The sequence below is a fragment of the Schistocerca cancellata genome, chromosome 1 (genome assembly GCF_023864275.1).
Source record: "Schistocerca cancellata isolate TAMUIC-IGC-003103 chromosome 1, iqSchCanc2.1, whole genome shotgun sequence".
NCBI classification, from domain to species: Eukaryota; Metazoa; Arthropoda; class Insecta; order Orthoptera; family Acrididae; genus Schistocerca; species Schistocerca cancellata.
Genome location: NC_064626.1, coordinates 1,207,809,363 through 1,207,824,568, shown reverse-complemented (window position 1 = coordinate 1,207,824,568; position 15,206 = coordinate 1,207,809,363). Strand labels below are relative to the sequence as shown.

Below are 15,206 nucleotides of genomic sequence, written 5' to 3'. Positions count from 1 at the left end.
AAGTTTGGAAGGTAGGAGACGAGATACTGGCAGAAGTAAAGCTGTGAGTACCGGGCGTGAGTCGTGCTTCGGTAGCTCAGTTGGTAGAGCACTTGCCCGCGAAAGGCAAAGGTCCCGAGTTCGAGTCTCGGTCGGGCACACAGTTTTAATCTGCCAGGAAGTTTCATATCAGCGCACACTCCGCTGCAGAGTGAAAATCTCATTCTGGAAACATCCCCCAGGCTGTGGCTAAGCCATGTCTCCGCTATATCCTTTCTTTCAGGAGTGCTAGTTCTGCAAGGTTCGCAGGAGAGCTTCTGTAAAGTTTGGAAGGTAGGAGACGAGATACTGGCAGAAGTAAAGCTGTGAGTACCGGGCGTGAGTCGTGCTTCGGTAGCTCAGTTGGTAGAGCACTTGCCCGCGAAAGGCAAAGGTCCCGAGTTCGAGTCTCGGTCGGGCACACAGTTTTAATCTGCCAGGAAGTTTCATATCAGCGCACACTCCGCTGCAGAGTGAAAATCTCATTCTGGAAACATCCCCCAGGCTGTGGCTAAGCCATGTCTCCGCTATATCCTTTCTTTCAGGAGTGCTAGTTCTGCAAGGTTCGCAGGAGAGCTTCTGTAAAGTTTGGAAGGTAGGAGACGAGATACTGGCAGAAGTAAAGCTGTGAGTACCGGGCGTGAGTCGTGCTTCGGTAGCTCAGTTGGTAGAGCACTTGCCCGCGAAAGGCAAAGGTCCCGAGTTCGAGTCTCGGTCGGGCACACAGTTTTAATCTGCCAGGAAGTTTCATATCAGCGCACACTCCGCTGCAGAGTGAAAATCTCATTCTGGAAACATCCCCCAGGCTGTGGCTAAGCCATGTCTCCGCTATATCCTTTCTTTCAGGAGTGCTAGTTCTGCAAGGTTCGCAGGAGAGCTTCTGTAAAGTTTGGAAGGTAGGAGACGAGATACTGGCAGAAGTAAAGCTGTGAGTACCGGGCGTGAGTCGTGCTTCGGTAGCTCAGTTGGTAGAGCACTTGCCCGCGAAAGGCAAAGGTCCCGAGTTCGAGTCTCGGTCGGGCACACAGTTTTAATCTGCCAGGAAGTTTTATATCAGCGCACACTCCGCTGCAGAGTGAAAATCTCATTCTGGAAACATCCCCCAGGCTGTGGCTAAGCCATGTCTCCGCTATATCCTTTCTTTCAGGAGTGCTAGTTCTGCAAGGTTCGCAGGAGAGCTTCTGTAAAGTTTGGAAGGTAGGAGACGAGATACTGGCAGAAGTAAAGCTGTGAGTACCGGGCGTGAGTCGTGCTTCGGTAGCTCAGTTGGTAGAGCACTTGCCCGCGAGAGGCAAAGGTCCCGAGTTCGAGTCTCGGTCGGGCACACAGTTTTAATCTGCCAGGAAGTTTCATATCAGCGCACACTCCGCTGCAGAGTGAAAATCTCATTCTGGAAACATCCCCCAGGCTGTGGCTAAGCCATGTCTCCGCTATATCCTTTCTTTCAGGAGTGCTAGTTCTGCAAGGTTCGCAGGAGAGCTTCTGTAAAGTTTGGAAGGTAGGAGACGAGATACTGGCAGAAGTAAAGCTGTGAGTACCGGGCGTGAGTCGTGCTTCGGTAGCTCAGTTGGTAGAGCACTTGCCCGCGAAAGGCAAAGGTCCCGAGTTCGAGTCTCGGTCGGGCACACAGTTTTAATCTGCCAGGAAGTTTCGTTTTAAATGTGTTTTATCTGAAAGGCTTAGGACAATCCACTACTGAATAATTGTAAAAAATGTAGATGCTTTCAAATACAAAAAAACGCATGTCGCCTGGAACAAATATGGCCACCATTTCAAAATAATAAACAATAAATTTAAAAAAAAATATTTTTGTGACTACTGAACATCGGGGATTTCACCCAGCAAATATAATTTTTTTTCTGAGAAGGTCAAGCAACCAGTGGTGGATCACTAGGTATGGATTGACCCTACCAGCCATAAGCCCTTGGTTTCCCTGTTTAGCTGATCAGCATTCTTATCAGACAAAGGTGCTCATCATCTTTAGCGCTGGGCTTTGTTCTTGTCTCGGTACAGTTATGAGACCCATTTTAGCTCCCACTCCCTCTTCAATAAGTGAACATGTATGCTCTTGTCTCGACTTCACACCTCCCCTGGTTTCAAGAAGCGGTGAACAGTTTCCCCATCACCTATTTCCGAAATGCCATATTGCCTCTGCTGTGGTGGCAGATCTGGTACTCAGGCAGAAAAATAAAAGGGTGGCCCAACTGTCCACAGGGCTGCATAGCGACCCCGCTTCACAATTCTTATGCATTGCATCATCACCTCCCCCTCTTGGATGGCACTATTCTCCTGTCGACAGAAGGATTTACACCATGTAACAAGGCTCCAGCTGCTCTGCTGTGGGAGGTCCTCCACTTGTTACAACAGGGTTATGGGGTATCTCTCACATAAAACTGTTGGCACCCCACCATGTGTTTTAGCCAGGAACTGATCAGAAGGTGGAATACATTGTCACAGCCTGCCAACAGTATTCAGGTCAGCAAGTGGAGCCATGCACTTTTCGCTGGAGCCTGCCCCTACACAGCCTTGGGAAGAGTCCACATTGATTTCACTGGTCCTTTTCAGACACCTTCTGGTTATTGGCAATTGATTCCTTTTCTCATTTACCTTCTGTTGTTTGTTGTCTCTCTGCAACAGCAGGCACGACTGTCAATGTCCTGTTGAGGATATTCTCCTCAGAGGGCTTGCCTTGTACCCTGGTTTTGGACCATTGTCCTCAGTTTCAAAAATGGCTCCGAGGAATATGGGACATAACTTCCGAGGTCATCAGTCCCCTAGAACTTAGAACTACTTAAACCTACCTAACCTATGGACATCATACACATCCATGCTTAAGGCAGGATTTGAACCTGCGACCACAGCAGTCACGCAATTCCGCACTGAAGCGCCTAGAACCTCTCAGCCACACCGCCCGGCATCCTCAGTTTGTGGCACAATCTTTCAATGACTTTTGTGCACACAATGGCATTCACCGTGCCACAGCACCTCCATCCATCCACAACAGAACAGCAAGACAGAATGGCCTGCCCATACATTTAATAGGCAAATGTGTAAGTATGTAGATTTCCTGGCTGAAGAGGCTCTCACATTTCTTTTAAGCTGTTAGAATGACACCAATGGAGCCAACTACTCCAATATATTTTCTCTCTTTTCCGGCTGTGTGTATTTCCTCGTGTTCATAGTTAGAACATGTTTCTTTGACAGTCTGTAAGAACAGGGCATTAATTTCACAATTTTCTACTGCCACTACAGGGATTGCTTGGTAATGGCATATTGTGTGCATATTTTGCCTCTACAGGTGCACTTAGATTTGCGCCTGTGTCAGTTCCTTGTGTTTGTGCTGACACGGACATTCACTGTGTTGGTTTTTTCATCACGTCTATGAAAGAAGTCAAGAAGCTTGTATGGAATACATAGTCACACTTCAATTTACTGTATTTTGATCTTACAAATACACAAGGCATTCCCTACTCCACTCCTTTTCGTCATTACAGTTAACATGAGCCTGAGGTCAAGAATGAAGTTCCTGTTTTGTGAGCATTTTGACCACACTGACTGCATGTAACTTGGTCCTTAATTTAAGTATATGGTATGGTCGAAACAATGGCATTTGGAACAAAGGGGTCCTGAATATATGGCTGTATCTTAAGATGAATGAAGGCAGTAGTGATAAATTCTGGGAGGCCTGTGGTGATGAATGGCAACACAAATATCAGTTTTCTCTAAGACACATTTACTTTTCTGGGTATAACAAGGATGCCTCCGATGCTTAAGTTTGTTAGCATCCATACACACTACGTTTCTGTAACTAACCAAGTCTTTCGTGTGCAACTCTGCCACGCTTGGAAACATTTAAAAAATATTCCAAAAGTAAGAATTATGAGATGGTGATATCATGAGAAGACCTCCGTATTCAATATTTTTGTTTGTAGAATGCCAACATATCTCAAATGGCATATGATGAATTTTATATTTAAATGAGATTGGTGTTCAAACTAAGTTGAAAAAAGCCCAAGAAAATAATGACCAAAATGAGACTCGACCCAGTCACCCAGCGATTACCAGCTTTGAGCACTACTGACTTTTTTTCCATCTTTATGAATTTTACACTTCATAGATATGCTCACACAACATGCACCTTCATTTAAAAAACTGGGTCGGCTGTGAATTGATCCATGGCCCTCGCATGCCAAGTGAGCATCCTACTGCATCTCCACATTGTCTCTTGAGAAACTGATCTTACATTAGGGTATTAAAGATGCTCAGGAAAGTTCAATGTCAATTTTCTCAAGAATTTTTGAGAGTTGCACAAATATGCTTTGACTGATTTATACTTGAGTTCTCGACTTCACATTCCATAAATAAAAAAATTTTACTGCCATGTGGTCTACTTCATAGATTTGTGCCTGTGTCAATTGCTTGTGTTTGTGCTGATACAGACACACTCTGTATTGATTTTTCATCACTGTTCTGAAAGAAGTTAAGAAGCTGTTGTGACTCGCCGATCTTTCAAAGTGCCGCCGCACAGTTACGCACGTCCTCTACATGCGGCGCTGTCTGCCAGCCATGCAGCAGCAGTGCCACATAAGCGGCCAGCCAGCCAGCGGCCGCTAGGCTCGGACTGAGTTATGATTTGACTGTTAAAGTGTACACACATCTTACTCTGTTTACTTGATCTGTGCCTTTCATGTATTGCGTCTTCCTTGAAATATATTTGTTCAACTTGAAGTTATAACAGAAGCTTGTATGGAATACATCATCACACTTATATTCACAATATTCTGATCGTATAAATATACATGCTCTCGCTATTCCACACAACATATTCACCATTTCAGTTAAAAATTAATTTGAATTTGAGGTTGAGAATGACACATCTGATCTGTGAGCATTTTGACCATATTTACCGCCTGTAACTTTGTCCTTAGTAAAAATGTATGCTATGACTGCAACACTGCTTTTTGGAACAATGTTAAGTGGTTCACAATGTAGGGGTAAGATTAATGAAGGCAGCAATTATAAATTCTGGGAGGGCTGCGGTGTCGAATAGCAACATCAATATCACTCTTCTGTAACACACCATTTACTTTTCTCCTCCAATGAACCTCCTTTACAATTCAAGCCTAAAAACAAATTCTTATTACAGATTTATTATCTGTTAACATTTCTCTTTTGTTTGCATGTTCTAACAGGCCTACACAAATCAACAGTGTTGTTCTGAAGAGGATTAGTACATACATTTCAACGAGTAGCAATCCAAGTAGTTAAGCCCAGAGGGCTCCTGTCTTCGACACACATAATGCTACACTGTCTTGCTCAATATTACTTCTAAAGCATCAAAGACTTTACCACAGCAGAAGAACGACAGTGATGACTGTTTTACCAATAAAGGGCACAATGATTTGATAATATTCAATTTCAGAAACTACGGAGACCAGGGAAGACCTGCTATTAAACCATCTAGCCCTTGAAAGCACTTATGGGCACTTTCAGGTACTACCAGAACATGCTCTTCCCTGTCAAAAACAATGTTTGTGCCAATGAATCAACTTGTTCACCTTAAATGGTTTCAAAAACTTTAATTGGTTCTCTTTCTTTCAGTGTAACCACGGGAAACACAACAAACCATGCTGTGACCATCAAAACCATAAAACAATCTTTACCTGCTTCACAGTTGGAAGCAGACAGTCTGGATGGTATGCTACTACTCATGTTTTCAAAATGTAAAAACATCCTACACTAGAAAAAAGTATAGAAGTAGACCAGTTGGATAATATAACAAGTTTCTGAATTCTCTTAAAAGGATTTATTTATATAAGGTCTTACACAGTATGAGCTTTACTGTGAATGTTTTGTTAATATTATCCCTTCCACATTGCTTACATTGACATTGTGTTCTCTAGATGCATAATAATCTCAGTACTCACTTTTATAGTGTGTCGTATTATAAGAGATAACAATTTTACTACTTTCATATCTCTATCACTTAGTTTAGTTTTTCTCTACAAGTCTTTTCATGAACACTTTCTCCACTGTTATACTGTCACTCCATGTAACATCACTGATTGGTAAATTTGCAACTGCTTGGAAGCATCATCTAACAGTGCACACACTGTATGTTAGTACGACTACAGACATACCGGTAGCTCAGAACACTTTCTGTAATGTTATAGTAAACGGGGAAGAAAACTGCTGATGCATCACCTATGAAAGCCAAAAATAAGTTCTGAAAATGGTGTGTCTGTATGATTTTGTCCAGTCCACATATGTCACTGCCGTAAGTAACTACAGGTCTGTTTAAGCACACTGTTCAAGACATTTTGTTATTTTCCTTAGTTTACTGAGTTTTTTGAGCATACTAATGAAAAAAGTTTAAAACATAAATTTTGATTTAGTAGCACTTACCAGAAGGAGTACATATTCCAAATATGAAGGAGTGACAGGAACATGAGGAGGCCATGGGAGAATTGTGAAGGAGATGGTGTAGGGTACAGACTAGATGTGCCTCTTTCACTGGAGCTGTAGTTATACAATCAACTGTGGAACTGACAGGAGTAGACCACAGGGATGAAAAGCCTGCAATAATTGTACACTTGTTATGGCCTAAGACAGGAGTATGTTGATTTAAAAGAAATGCTGAGTTACAGTTACGAACTGCTGTACCTGACACAAAGAAACTGTTCTTTCTTACTAATGAAGCGTAAATACGTTACTATACCTGATACAAAAGATCCACTGTTGGCGAAGCGATGTGTGTTAAAAGTTAAATGCAGACTTAAGAAATTCCTACTTGACACGTGATAGCTGATTGACAGGGACATGCAAAAGCTGACAAAGCTTGTTTGTGGAAACTGCAACTTTTATTTGAAACAGGACAGAGTTGGAGGAAAGAGCAAGAAAGAATGTCATACAAGGAGAAAAGGAGGAGGAATTAGGGTTTAACATCGTCTGTGATCAGGTTTTTAGAGAGGAAGCGCCACACCTAATTAAAGAAGACGGGGAAAGGATAACATTCTTGTGAAAGAAATTATCCTGACATTTTCCTTAATAAACTTGGGGAAAAACAGAAAATCCAAAACTAAATGGTTGAATGATAATTAGAAACCCATTGCTACAAAATGACCACCCAGTGTTTTAACCACTTTGTCAGTCATCTCACTTAGCAAGTCACATTGATGGAGACATGACAGCAGGGGTGGGAGTGATATCAATAAGATAACAGTAAAGGTGACTTTTGAAAGAATCAAAGTTACAACTGTCCTGGGGAAAAGTTGATGAATGAGAGAGAAGGGATGCAGAGATCAGGAATAATGGCATACACAAAACAAAACCAAAGGGGGGGAAGGCAACCATTAATCCAGACCTGAATGATACATGGCACACAGAAACACATAACAGCACAGAGACGTAATGAGTTTTCAAGATACAACTCTATTTCTAGTGTAAGTACACACTATCACACACACAACTGCACAGACAACTTAAAGTATTCACCTTTGGTTGCAGTGGCACCAACTCAAATCAGTATGAGCATTTCAACAGATGCAGTTGAGGGCAATAACTTCCTTCCAGCTTTTTGGGAGAGGAAGCAAAATAAAATCAGTTGCATACTCTTGCTAAGAATAGCCCACCACAATCATCTAATGAAGGTGGTCTCTAAGCTTGTATACTAATGGTGTGCATATTACTGACAACATGACACTGTAGTGGCCAAATATATTAGGCAGATGATCATCTTTCACTGTTATGACCTAACTGACAGTGGTACGTTAAACTATCATTATCATTAGCAGCACCAGCACCAGCACCAGCACCACCACCACAACTGTCGCACTACTTTTAATTGTACACCGACAGTGATGTAAAGCACCAGGATCACGTCATCCAACTGTTATATAATTTTCATCTGGATGACTTGTGTAAACGAAAGAATTATTGACAATACTAGATTGCAACAGAACAAATTGCCTGTGTCTTTCTGTCTGTCAAATAAGGTTTTTTTGTGCAATGTTGAGGTCATCTGCTGCCTAAAATAACTCCTGCCTTTTATGTCTACTATCACAATATTTAGAATGTGCTGCATAAAAATGCGGGTCCATTCATGCTGTCTGTAAGTGTTAATGTGTCATTTACCATGTCTAATACCAAATTCTCACTTGTACAAGAAGATTATTTGGCTCTATTTTATGTGCCTCCACCAACCATTGTTAATTGGTATATTCACCACTGTCATACTTGCATACAGACTACCTGCATGAAGATGATTGTTGAAGGTGGTTGCTCATATATGCAAGACTTGCCACAGTTAATATACATCCTGTTTTTACTCCAAAGAGCTGGGTCAGATTGTGAAGCACCAACATACAGCCTGGGTGGCACACAATGGCTGAGTGTGCAGGTCACATCTGTCACAGGTGTGTTTCAGAGTATGTGTGGTTGTGTGTGGAAGAGCATGCACTTAAACAAGAGAGAGAGCACTATCAGTGATGTGTGTCTATGCACCACACAATAACTGACAACAGATGAAAGGCTGTCTTTCCACATTTTTATTGTTCTTCCTGGAGTTACTATTATTTTAACACTTAAGATAAAGGTGGAGGGTGCAGAGGAAAACTACTGACCACTGAGTGGAAGAACAGGCAAAGAAAAAAATCATAGAGGGAAAAGAACAGCATTAACAGTAGTATGCAAAACAGTGAAAAGCAAAAATATTAACACACAACATTTTGAAGGAAGAAAAGTATGAAATTTGAAGATGGTGAATGAGAAGGAAATACCTGAAAGCACAGTCCTCAAGAAAATCGCAACACTGGGGGATCAGCTTTGTTTGCAGTTCATGCCTTGTTCCTATCATCTACTAGGCCTCCATTTATGTAATTTTCTTAGTTGTGTTAATATTTTCAAAACTTGATTGTTAATGGACTTTCATTCTTGGTTCGCCTTTTGTGCTTCCCTGCTGTACTTACTTTGATATAGGGTTCTCAGGTGTTTTCCCTATACATAAAGTCCTGCCCCCTTCAACCCTTCTTTCTCTAAGTCCCTGGATGTAGAAACTCCTGTTTCAGAAATCTAGAAAATCTGTCAACTTCTGTATGTGCCTGTAAATTTGCAGCCACTTGGTTTTTATTTATCACAACTATTCTTTTCTTTGTAGAAACTGAAATAAAATTTCTCTTTATGTTTACGACAGTAAAATAGTATTTGTAGTATTTGGTGAAAATTACAACTAACGAAAAATGAATTCTACATAATTTCATTCAGAAATTTGCATTCAATGAGTCTAAAATACCATTCAGTTGGTTCATCATTAGAAGTGGCAGTTATCAAGAAGCTGACTGATAACTGCCACTTCTAATGATGAACCAACTGAATGGTATTTTAGACTCATTGAATGCAAATTTCTGAATGAAATTATGTAGAATTCATTTTTCGTTAGTTATCAGTTATCAAGGAGGTGGTTCATGGGTGGGTTCCTGCGGTCATGTCCTCGTTCATGAACCACGGGCAACCTATGAGTGCCAAGTAAGTGGTCCCGACAGTCGGGATACCAGTTACTTTGGAATAAGGCTGGGCATCTCGGACATATTCTGAGTCGTGGTCACCTTTGTGCTCATACGGCAAAGACTACCAAATCCACCGGTTAGTCCCTCAGCCATTAGGGGTAAAACCCAATGGGACTCGGGGCAAGTAAGGCTAGCAACCTGCTTCCCTGGTACTTTAAATATGATGCTAGCAACAATCAGAGCAAAATGCCTCGGACCTTTGGAGGTGACGGAGTCCCACCTCTAACTGACAAACCAGGAACTCCTAAGATACGACTTGGCAAACAAATGGTAATGAGATGGGGAGCTATTAATATCAATGGGGGCTACTCTGGGAAGAAGGTAGAGCTGGCAGAGGCTGCAAGTAAGATGGGGCTGGACGTTTTAGCTGTTAGTGACATTCGGGTAAGGGGTGAGAAAGAAGAGGAAGTGGGAGAATACAAGGTCTACCTGTCAGGAGTCAAAGCAGAAATAGCACAATGGGGTGTAGGGCTTTACATCAGGAAAGAAATGGAACCCAGCGTAGTTGCAATAAGGTATGTAAACGAACGACTGATGTGGATAGATTTGACAGTGTCTAGCAAGAAAGGAGGATTGTGTCAGTATATTCGCATTGTGAAGGGACAGATCAAGATAAGATGGATAGTTTTTATGAGGCACTCAGTGATGTAGTTGTTAGAGTAAAGGACAAGGACAGTGTTCTGCTCATGGGTGATTTTAATGCCAGGATTGGAAATCGAACAGAAGGGTATGAAAAGGTTATGGGTAAATTTGGAGAGGATATGGAGGCCAACAGTAACGGGAAACAACTTTTGGATTGCTGTGCCAGTATGGGCTTAGTAATCACAAACTCCTTTTTTAAAAATAAGAACATTCACCGGTATACTTGGGAAAGCAGGGGAACCATATCTGTCATTGACTATATAATAACAGATCAGGAATTCAGGAAGGCTGTGAGGGACACACGTGTATTCAGGGGATTCTTTGATGACACTGATCATTATTTAACCTGCAGTGAAATTGGGATTGTGAGGCCGAAAGTGCAGGAGGTCAGGTCCATATGTAGGAGGATAAGAGTGGACAAACATCAGGATAAGGAAATCAGGCACAGGTACATAACAGCGATCGCAGAAAGGTACCAGTTAGTTGAATGTAGTCAATTACAGTCATTGGAAAAGGAATGGACAAGGTACAGGGACACAGTACTAGAAGTGGCTAAAGAATGTCTTGGATCAGTAGTGTGTAAAAGTAGGATGAAGCAAACAGCTTGGTGGAATGACACAGTCAAGGCAGCCTGTAAAAGGAAAAAAGAAGGTGTATCAAAAATGGCTACATACTAGAACTCAGGTAGACAGAGAAAGTTATGTTGAAGAAAGAAACAAAGCCAAACAGATAATTGCAGCATCCAAGAAGAAATCTTGGGAAGACTTTGGAAACAGGTTGGAGACATTGGGTCAAGCTGCTGGAAAACCATTCTGGAGTGTAATTAGCAGTCTTCGAAACGGAGGTAAGAAGGAAATGACAAGTATTTTGGACAGGTCAGGAAAACTGCTGGTGAATCCTGTGGATGCCTTGGGCAGATGGAGGGAATATTTTGAAGAGTTGCTCAATGTAGGTGAAAATACGATCAGTAATGTTTCAGATTTCGAGGTAGAATGGGATAGGAATGATGATGGAAATAGGATCACATTTGAGGAAGTGGAGAAAATGGTCAATAGATTGCAGTGCAATAAAGCAGCTGGGTTGGATGGAATTAAGTTGGAACTCATCAAATACAGTGGAATGTCAGGTCTTAAATGGCTACACAGGATAACTGAAATGGCCTGGGAGTCGGGACAGGTTCCATCAGACTGGACAAAAGCAGTAATCACACCAATCTTTAAACATGGAAACAGAAAAGATTGTAACAACTACAGAGGTATCTCTTTAATCAGAGTTGTGGGTAAAATCTTCTCAGGTATTGTTGAAAGGAAAGTGCGAGTATTAGTTGAGGACCAACTGGATGAAAATCAGTGTGGGTTTAGGCCTCTTAGAGGTTGTCAGGACCAGATCTTTAGCTTACGGCAAATAATGGAGAAGTGTTATGAGAGGAACAGGGAATTGTATCTATGCTTTATAGATCTAGAAAAGGCATATGACCGGGTTCCTAGGAGGAAGTTATTGTCTGTTCTACAAGATTATGGAATAGGAGGCAAACTTTTGCAAGCAATTAAAGGTCTTTACATGAATAGTCAGGCAGCAGTTAGAGTTGACGGTAAATTGAGAAGTGTTATGAGAGGAACAGGGAATTGTATCTATGCTTTATAGATCTAGAAAAGGCATATGACCGGTTTCCTAGGAGGAAGTTAATGTCTGTTCTAGAAGATTATGGAATAGGAGGCAAACTTTTGCAAGCAATTAAAGGTCTTTACATGAATAGTCAGGCAGCAGTTAGAGTTGACGGTAAATTGAGTTCATGGTTCAGAGTAGTTTCAGGGGTAAGACAAGGCTGCAACCTGTCTCCATTGTTGTTCATATTATTTATGGATCATATGTTGAAAACAATAGACTGGCTGGGTGGGATTAAGATATGTGAACACAAAATAAGCAGTCTTGCATATGCGGATGACTTAGTTGTGATGGCAGATTCGATTGAAAGTTTGCAGAGTAATATTTCAGAGCTAGATCAGAAATGTAAGGACTATGGTATGAAGATTAGCATCTCCAAAACGAAAGTAATTTCAGTGGGAAAGAAATATAAATGGATTGAGTGCCAAATTGGGCGAACAAAGTTAGAACAGGTGGACAGTTTCAAGTACTTAGGATGCATATTCTCACAGGGTGGCAACATAGTGAAAGAACTGGAAGCGAGGTGTAGCAAAGATAATGCAGTGAGCACTCAGCTACGATCTACTCTCTTCTGCAAGAAGGAAGTCAGTACCAAGACTAAGTTATCTGTGTACCGTTCAATCTTTCGACCAACTATGTTGTATGGGAGCGAAAGCTGGGTGGATTCAGGTTACCTTATCAACAAGGTTGAGGTTACAGATATGAAAGTAGCTAGGATGATTGCAGGTACTAGTAGATGGGAACAATGGCAGGAGGGTGTCCACAATGAGGAAATCAAAGAAAAACTGGGAATGAACTCTATAGATGTAGCAGTCAGGGCGAACAGGCTTAGATGGTGGGGTCATGTTACACGCATGGGAGAAGCAAGATTGCCCAAGAGACTCATGGGTTCAGCAGTAGAGGGTATGAGGACTCGGGGCAGACCAAGGAGAAGGTATCTGGATTCAGTTAAGAATGATTTTGAAGTAATAGGTTTAATGGGGCTAAGAAATGAAAGAGGAAGCCGTCTGGTAGAATCTTGCACAGAGCATAACTTAATCATAGCTAACACTTGGTTCAAGAATCATAAAAGAAGGTTGTATACATGGAAGAATCCTGGAGATACTAAAAGGTATCAGATAGATTATACAATGGTAAGACAGAGATTTAGGAACCAGGTTTTAAATTGTAGGACATTTCCAGGGGCAGATGTGGACTCTGACCACAATCTATTGGTTATGAACTGTAGATTAAAACTGAAGAAATTGCAAAAAGGTGGGAATTTAAGGAGATGGGACCTGGATAAACTGACTAAACCAGAGGTTGTACAGAGTTTCAGGGAGAGCATAAGGGAACAATTGACAGGAATGGGGGAAAGAAATACAGTAGAAGACGAATGGGTAGCTCTGAGGGATGAAGTAGTGAAGGCAGCAGAGGATAAAGTAGGTAAAAAGACGAGGGCTAGTAGAAATCCTTGGGTAACAGAAGAAATATTGAATTTAATTGATGAAAGGAAAAAATATAAAAATGCAGTAAACGAAGCAGGCAAAAAGGAATACAAACGTCTCAAAAATGATATCGACAGGAAGTGCAAAATGGCTTAGCAGGCATGGCTAGAGGACAAATGTAAGGATGTAGAGGCTTATTTCACTAGGGGTAAGATAGATACAGCCTACAGGAAAATTAAAGAGACCTTTGGAGAAAAGAGAGCCACTTGTATGAATATCAAGAGCTCAGATGGAAACCCAGTTCTAAGCAAAGGGAGATATGATATTGCGTGAAGAGTTCGACAGAGCACTGAAAGACCTGAGTCGAAACAAAGCCCCGGGAGTAGACAACATTCCATTAGAACTACTGACAGCCTTGGGAGAGCCAGTCCTGACAAAACTCTACCATCTGGTGATCAAGATGTATGAGACAGGCGAAATACCCTCAGACTTCAAGAAGTATATAATAATTCCAATCCCAAAGAAAGCAGGTGTTGACAGATGTGAAAATTACCGATCTATCAGTTTAATAAGTCACAGCTGCAAAATACTAACACGAATTATTTACAGACAAATGGAAAAACTGGTAAAAGCCAGCCTCAGCAAAGATCAGTTTGGATTCCGTAGAAATATTGGAACACGTGAGGCAACACTGACCTTACGACTTATCTTAGAAAATAGATTAAGGAAAGACAAACCTACGTTTCTAGCATTTGTAGACCTAGAGAAAGCTTTTGACAATGTTAACTGGAATACTCTCTTTCAAATTCTAAAGATAGCAGGGGTAAAATACAAGGAGCGAAAGGCTATTTACAATTTGTACAGAAACCAGATGGCAGTTATAAGAGTCGAGGGGCATGAAGGGGAAGCAGTGGTTGGGAAGGGAGTGAGACAGGGTTGTAGCCTCCCCCTGACGTTATTCAATCTGTATATTGAGCAAGCAGTAAAGGAAACAAAAGAAAAAATCGGAGTACGTATTAAAATCCATGGAGAAGAAATAAAAACTTTGAGGTTCACCGATGACATTGTAATTCTGTCAGAGACAGCAAAGGACTTGGAAGAGCAGTTGAATGGAATGGACAGTGTCTTGAAAGGGGGATATAAGATGAACATCAACAAAAGCAAAACCAAGGATAATGGAATGTAGTTGAATTAAGTCGGGTGATGCTGAGGGAATTAGATTAGTAAATGAGACACTTAAAGTAGTAAAGGAGTTTTGCTATTTGGGGAGCAAAATAACTGATGATGGTCGAAGTAGAGAGGATATAAAATGTAGACTGGCAATGGCAAGGAAAGCGTTTCTGAAGAAGAGAAATTTGTTAACATCGAGTATAGATTTAAGTGTCAGGAAGTCATTTCTGAAAGTATTTGTATGGAGTGTAGCCATGTATGGAAGTGAAATGTGGACGATAAATAGTTTGGACAGGAAGAGAATAGAAGCTTTCGAAATGTGGTGCTACAGAAGAATGCTGAAGATTAGATGGGTAGATCACATAAGTAATGAGGAGGTATTGAATAGAATTGGGGAGAAGAGGAGTTTGTGGCACAACTTGACAAGAAGAAGGGACCGATTGGTAGGACATGTTCTGAGGCATCAAGGGATCACCAATTTAGCATTGGAGGGCAATGTGGAGGGTAAAAATCGTAGAGGGAGACCAAGAGATGAATACACTAAGCAGATTCAGAAGGATGTAGTTTGCAGTAAGTACTGGGAGATGAAGAAGCTTGCACTGGATAGGGTAGCATGGAGAGCTGCATCAAACCAGTCTCAGGACTGAAGACCACAACAACAACAACCACCACCACCACCACCACCACCATCACATCCACTTCCCAGTTCTTGTACATATAG

At 41.4% G+C, this 15,206-nt stretch overlaps 1 protein-coding gene and 1 long non-coding RNA gene across 3 annotated transcripts in view; one reads left to right on the top strand and one right to left on the bottom strand.

Moving 5' to 3' along the window:
• The window catches only part of LOC126094718 (uncharacterized), a 32,004-nt gene extending 25,696 nt beyond the window's left edge, over positions 1-6,308 (top strand). Inside the window, exons 2-3 of the long non-coding RNA XR_007521864.1 lie at positions 5,620-5,741; positions 6,192-6,308. This is a non-coding gene — a long non-coding RNA (uncharacterized LOC126094718). The remainder of the gene's footprint in view (positions 1-5,619; positions 5,742-6,191) is intronic.
• LOC126094676 (uncharacterized) overlaps positions 1-15,206 on the bottom strand; it is a 261,576-nt gene that overhangs the window by 200,092 nt on the left and 46,278 nt on the right. The gene's annotated exons all lie outside the window — the stretch shown is intronic.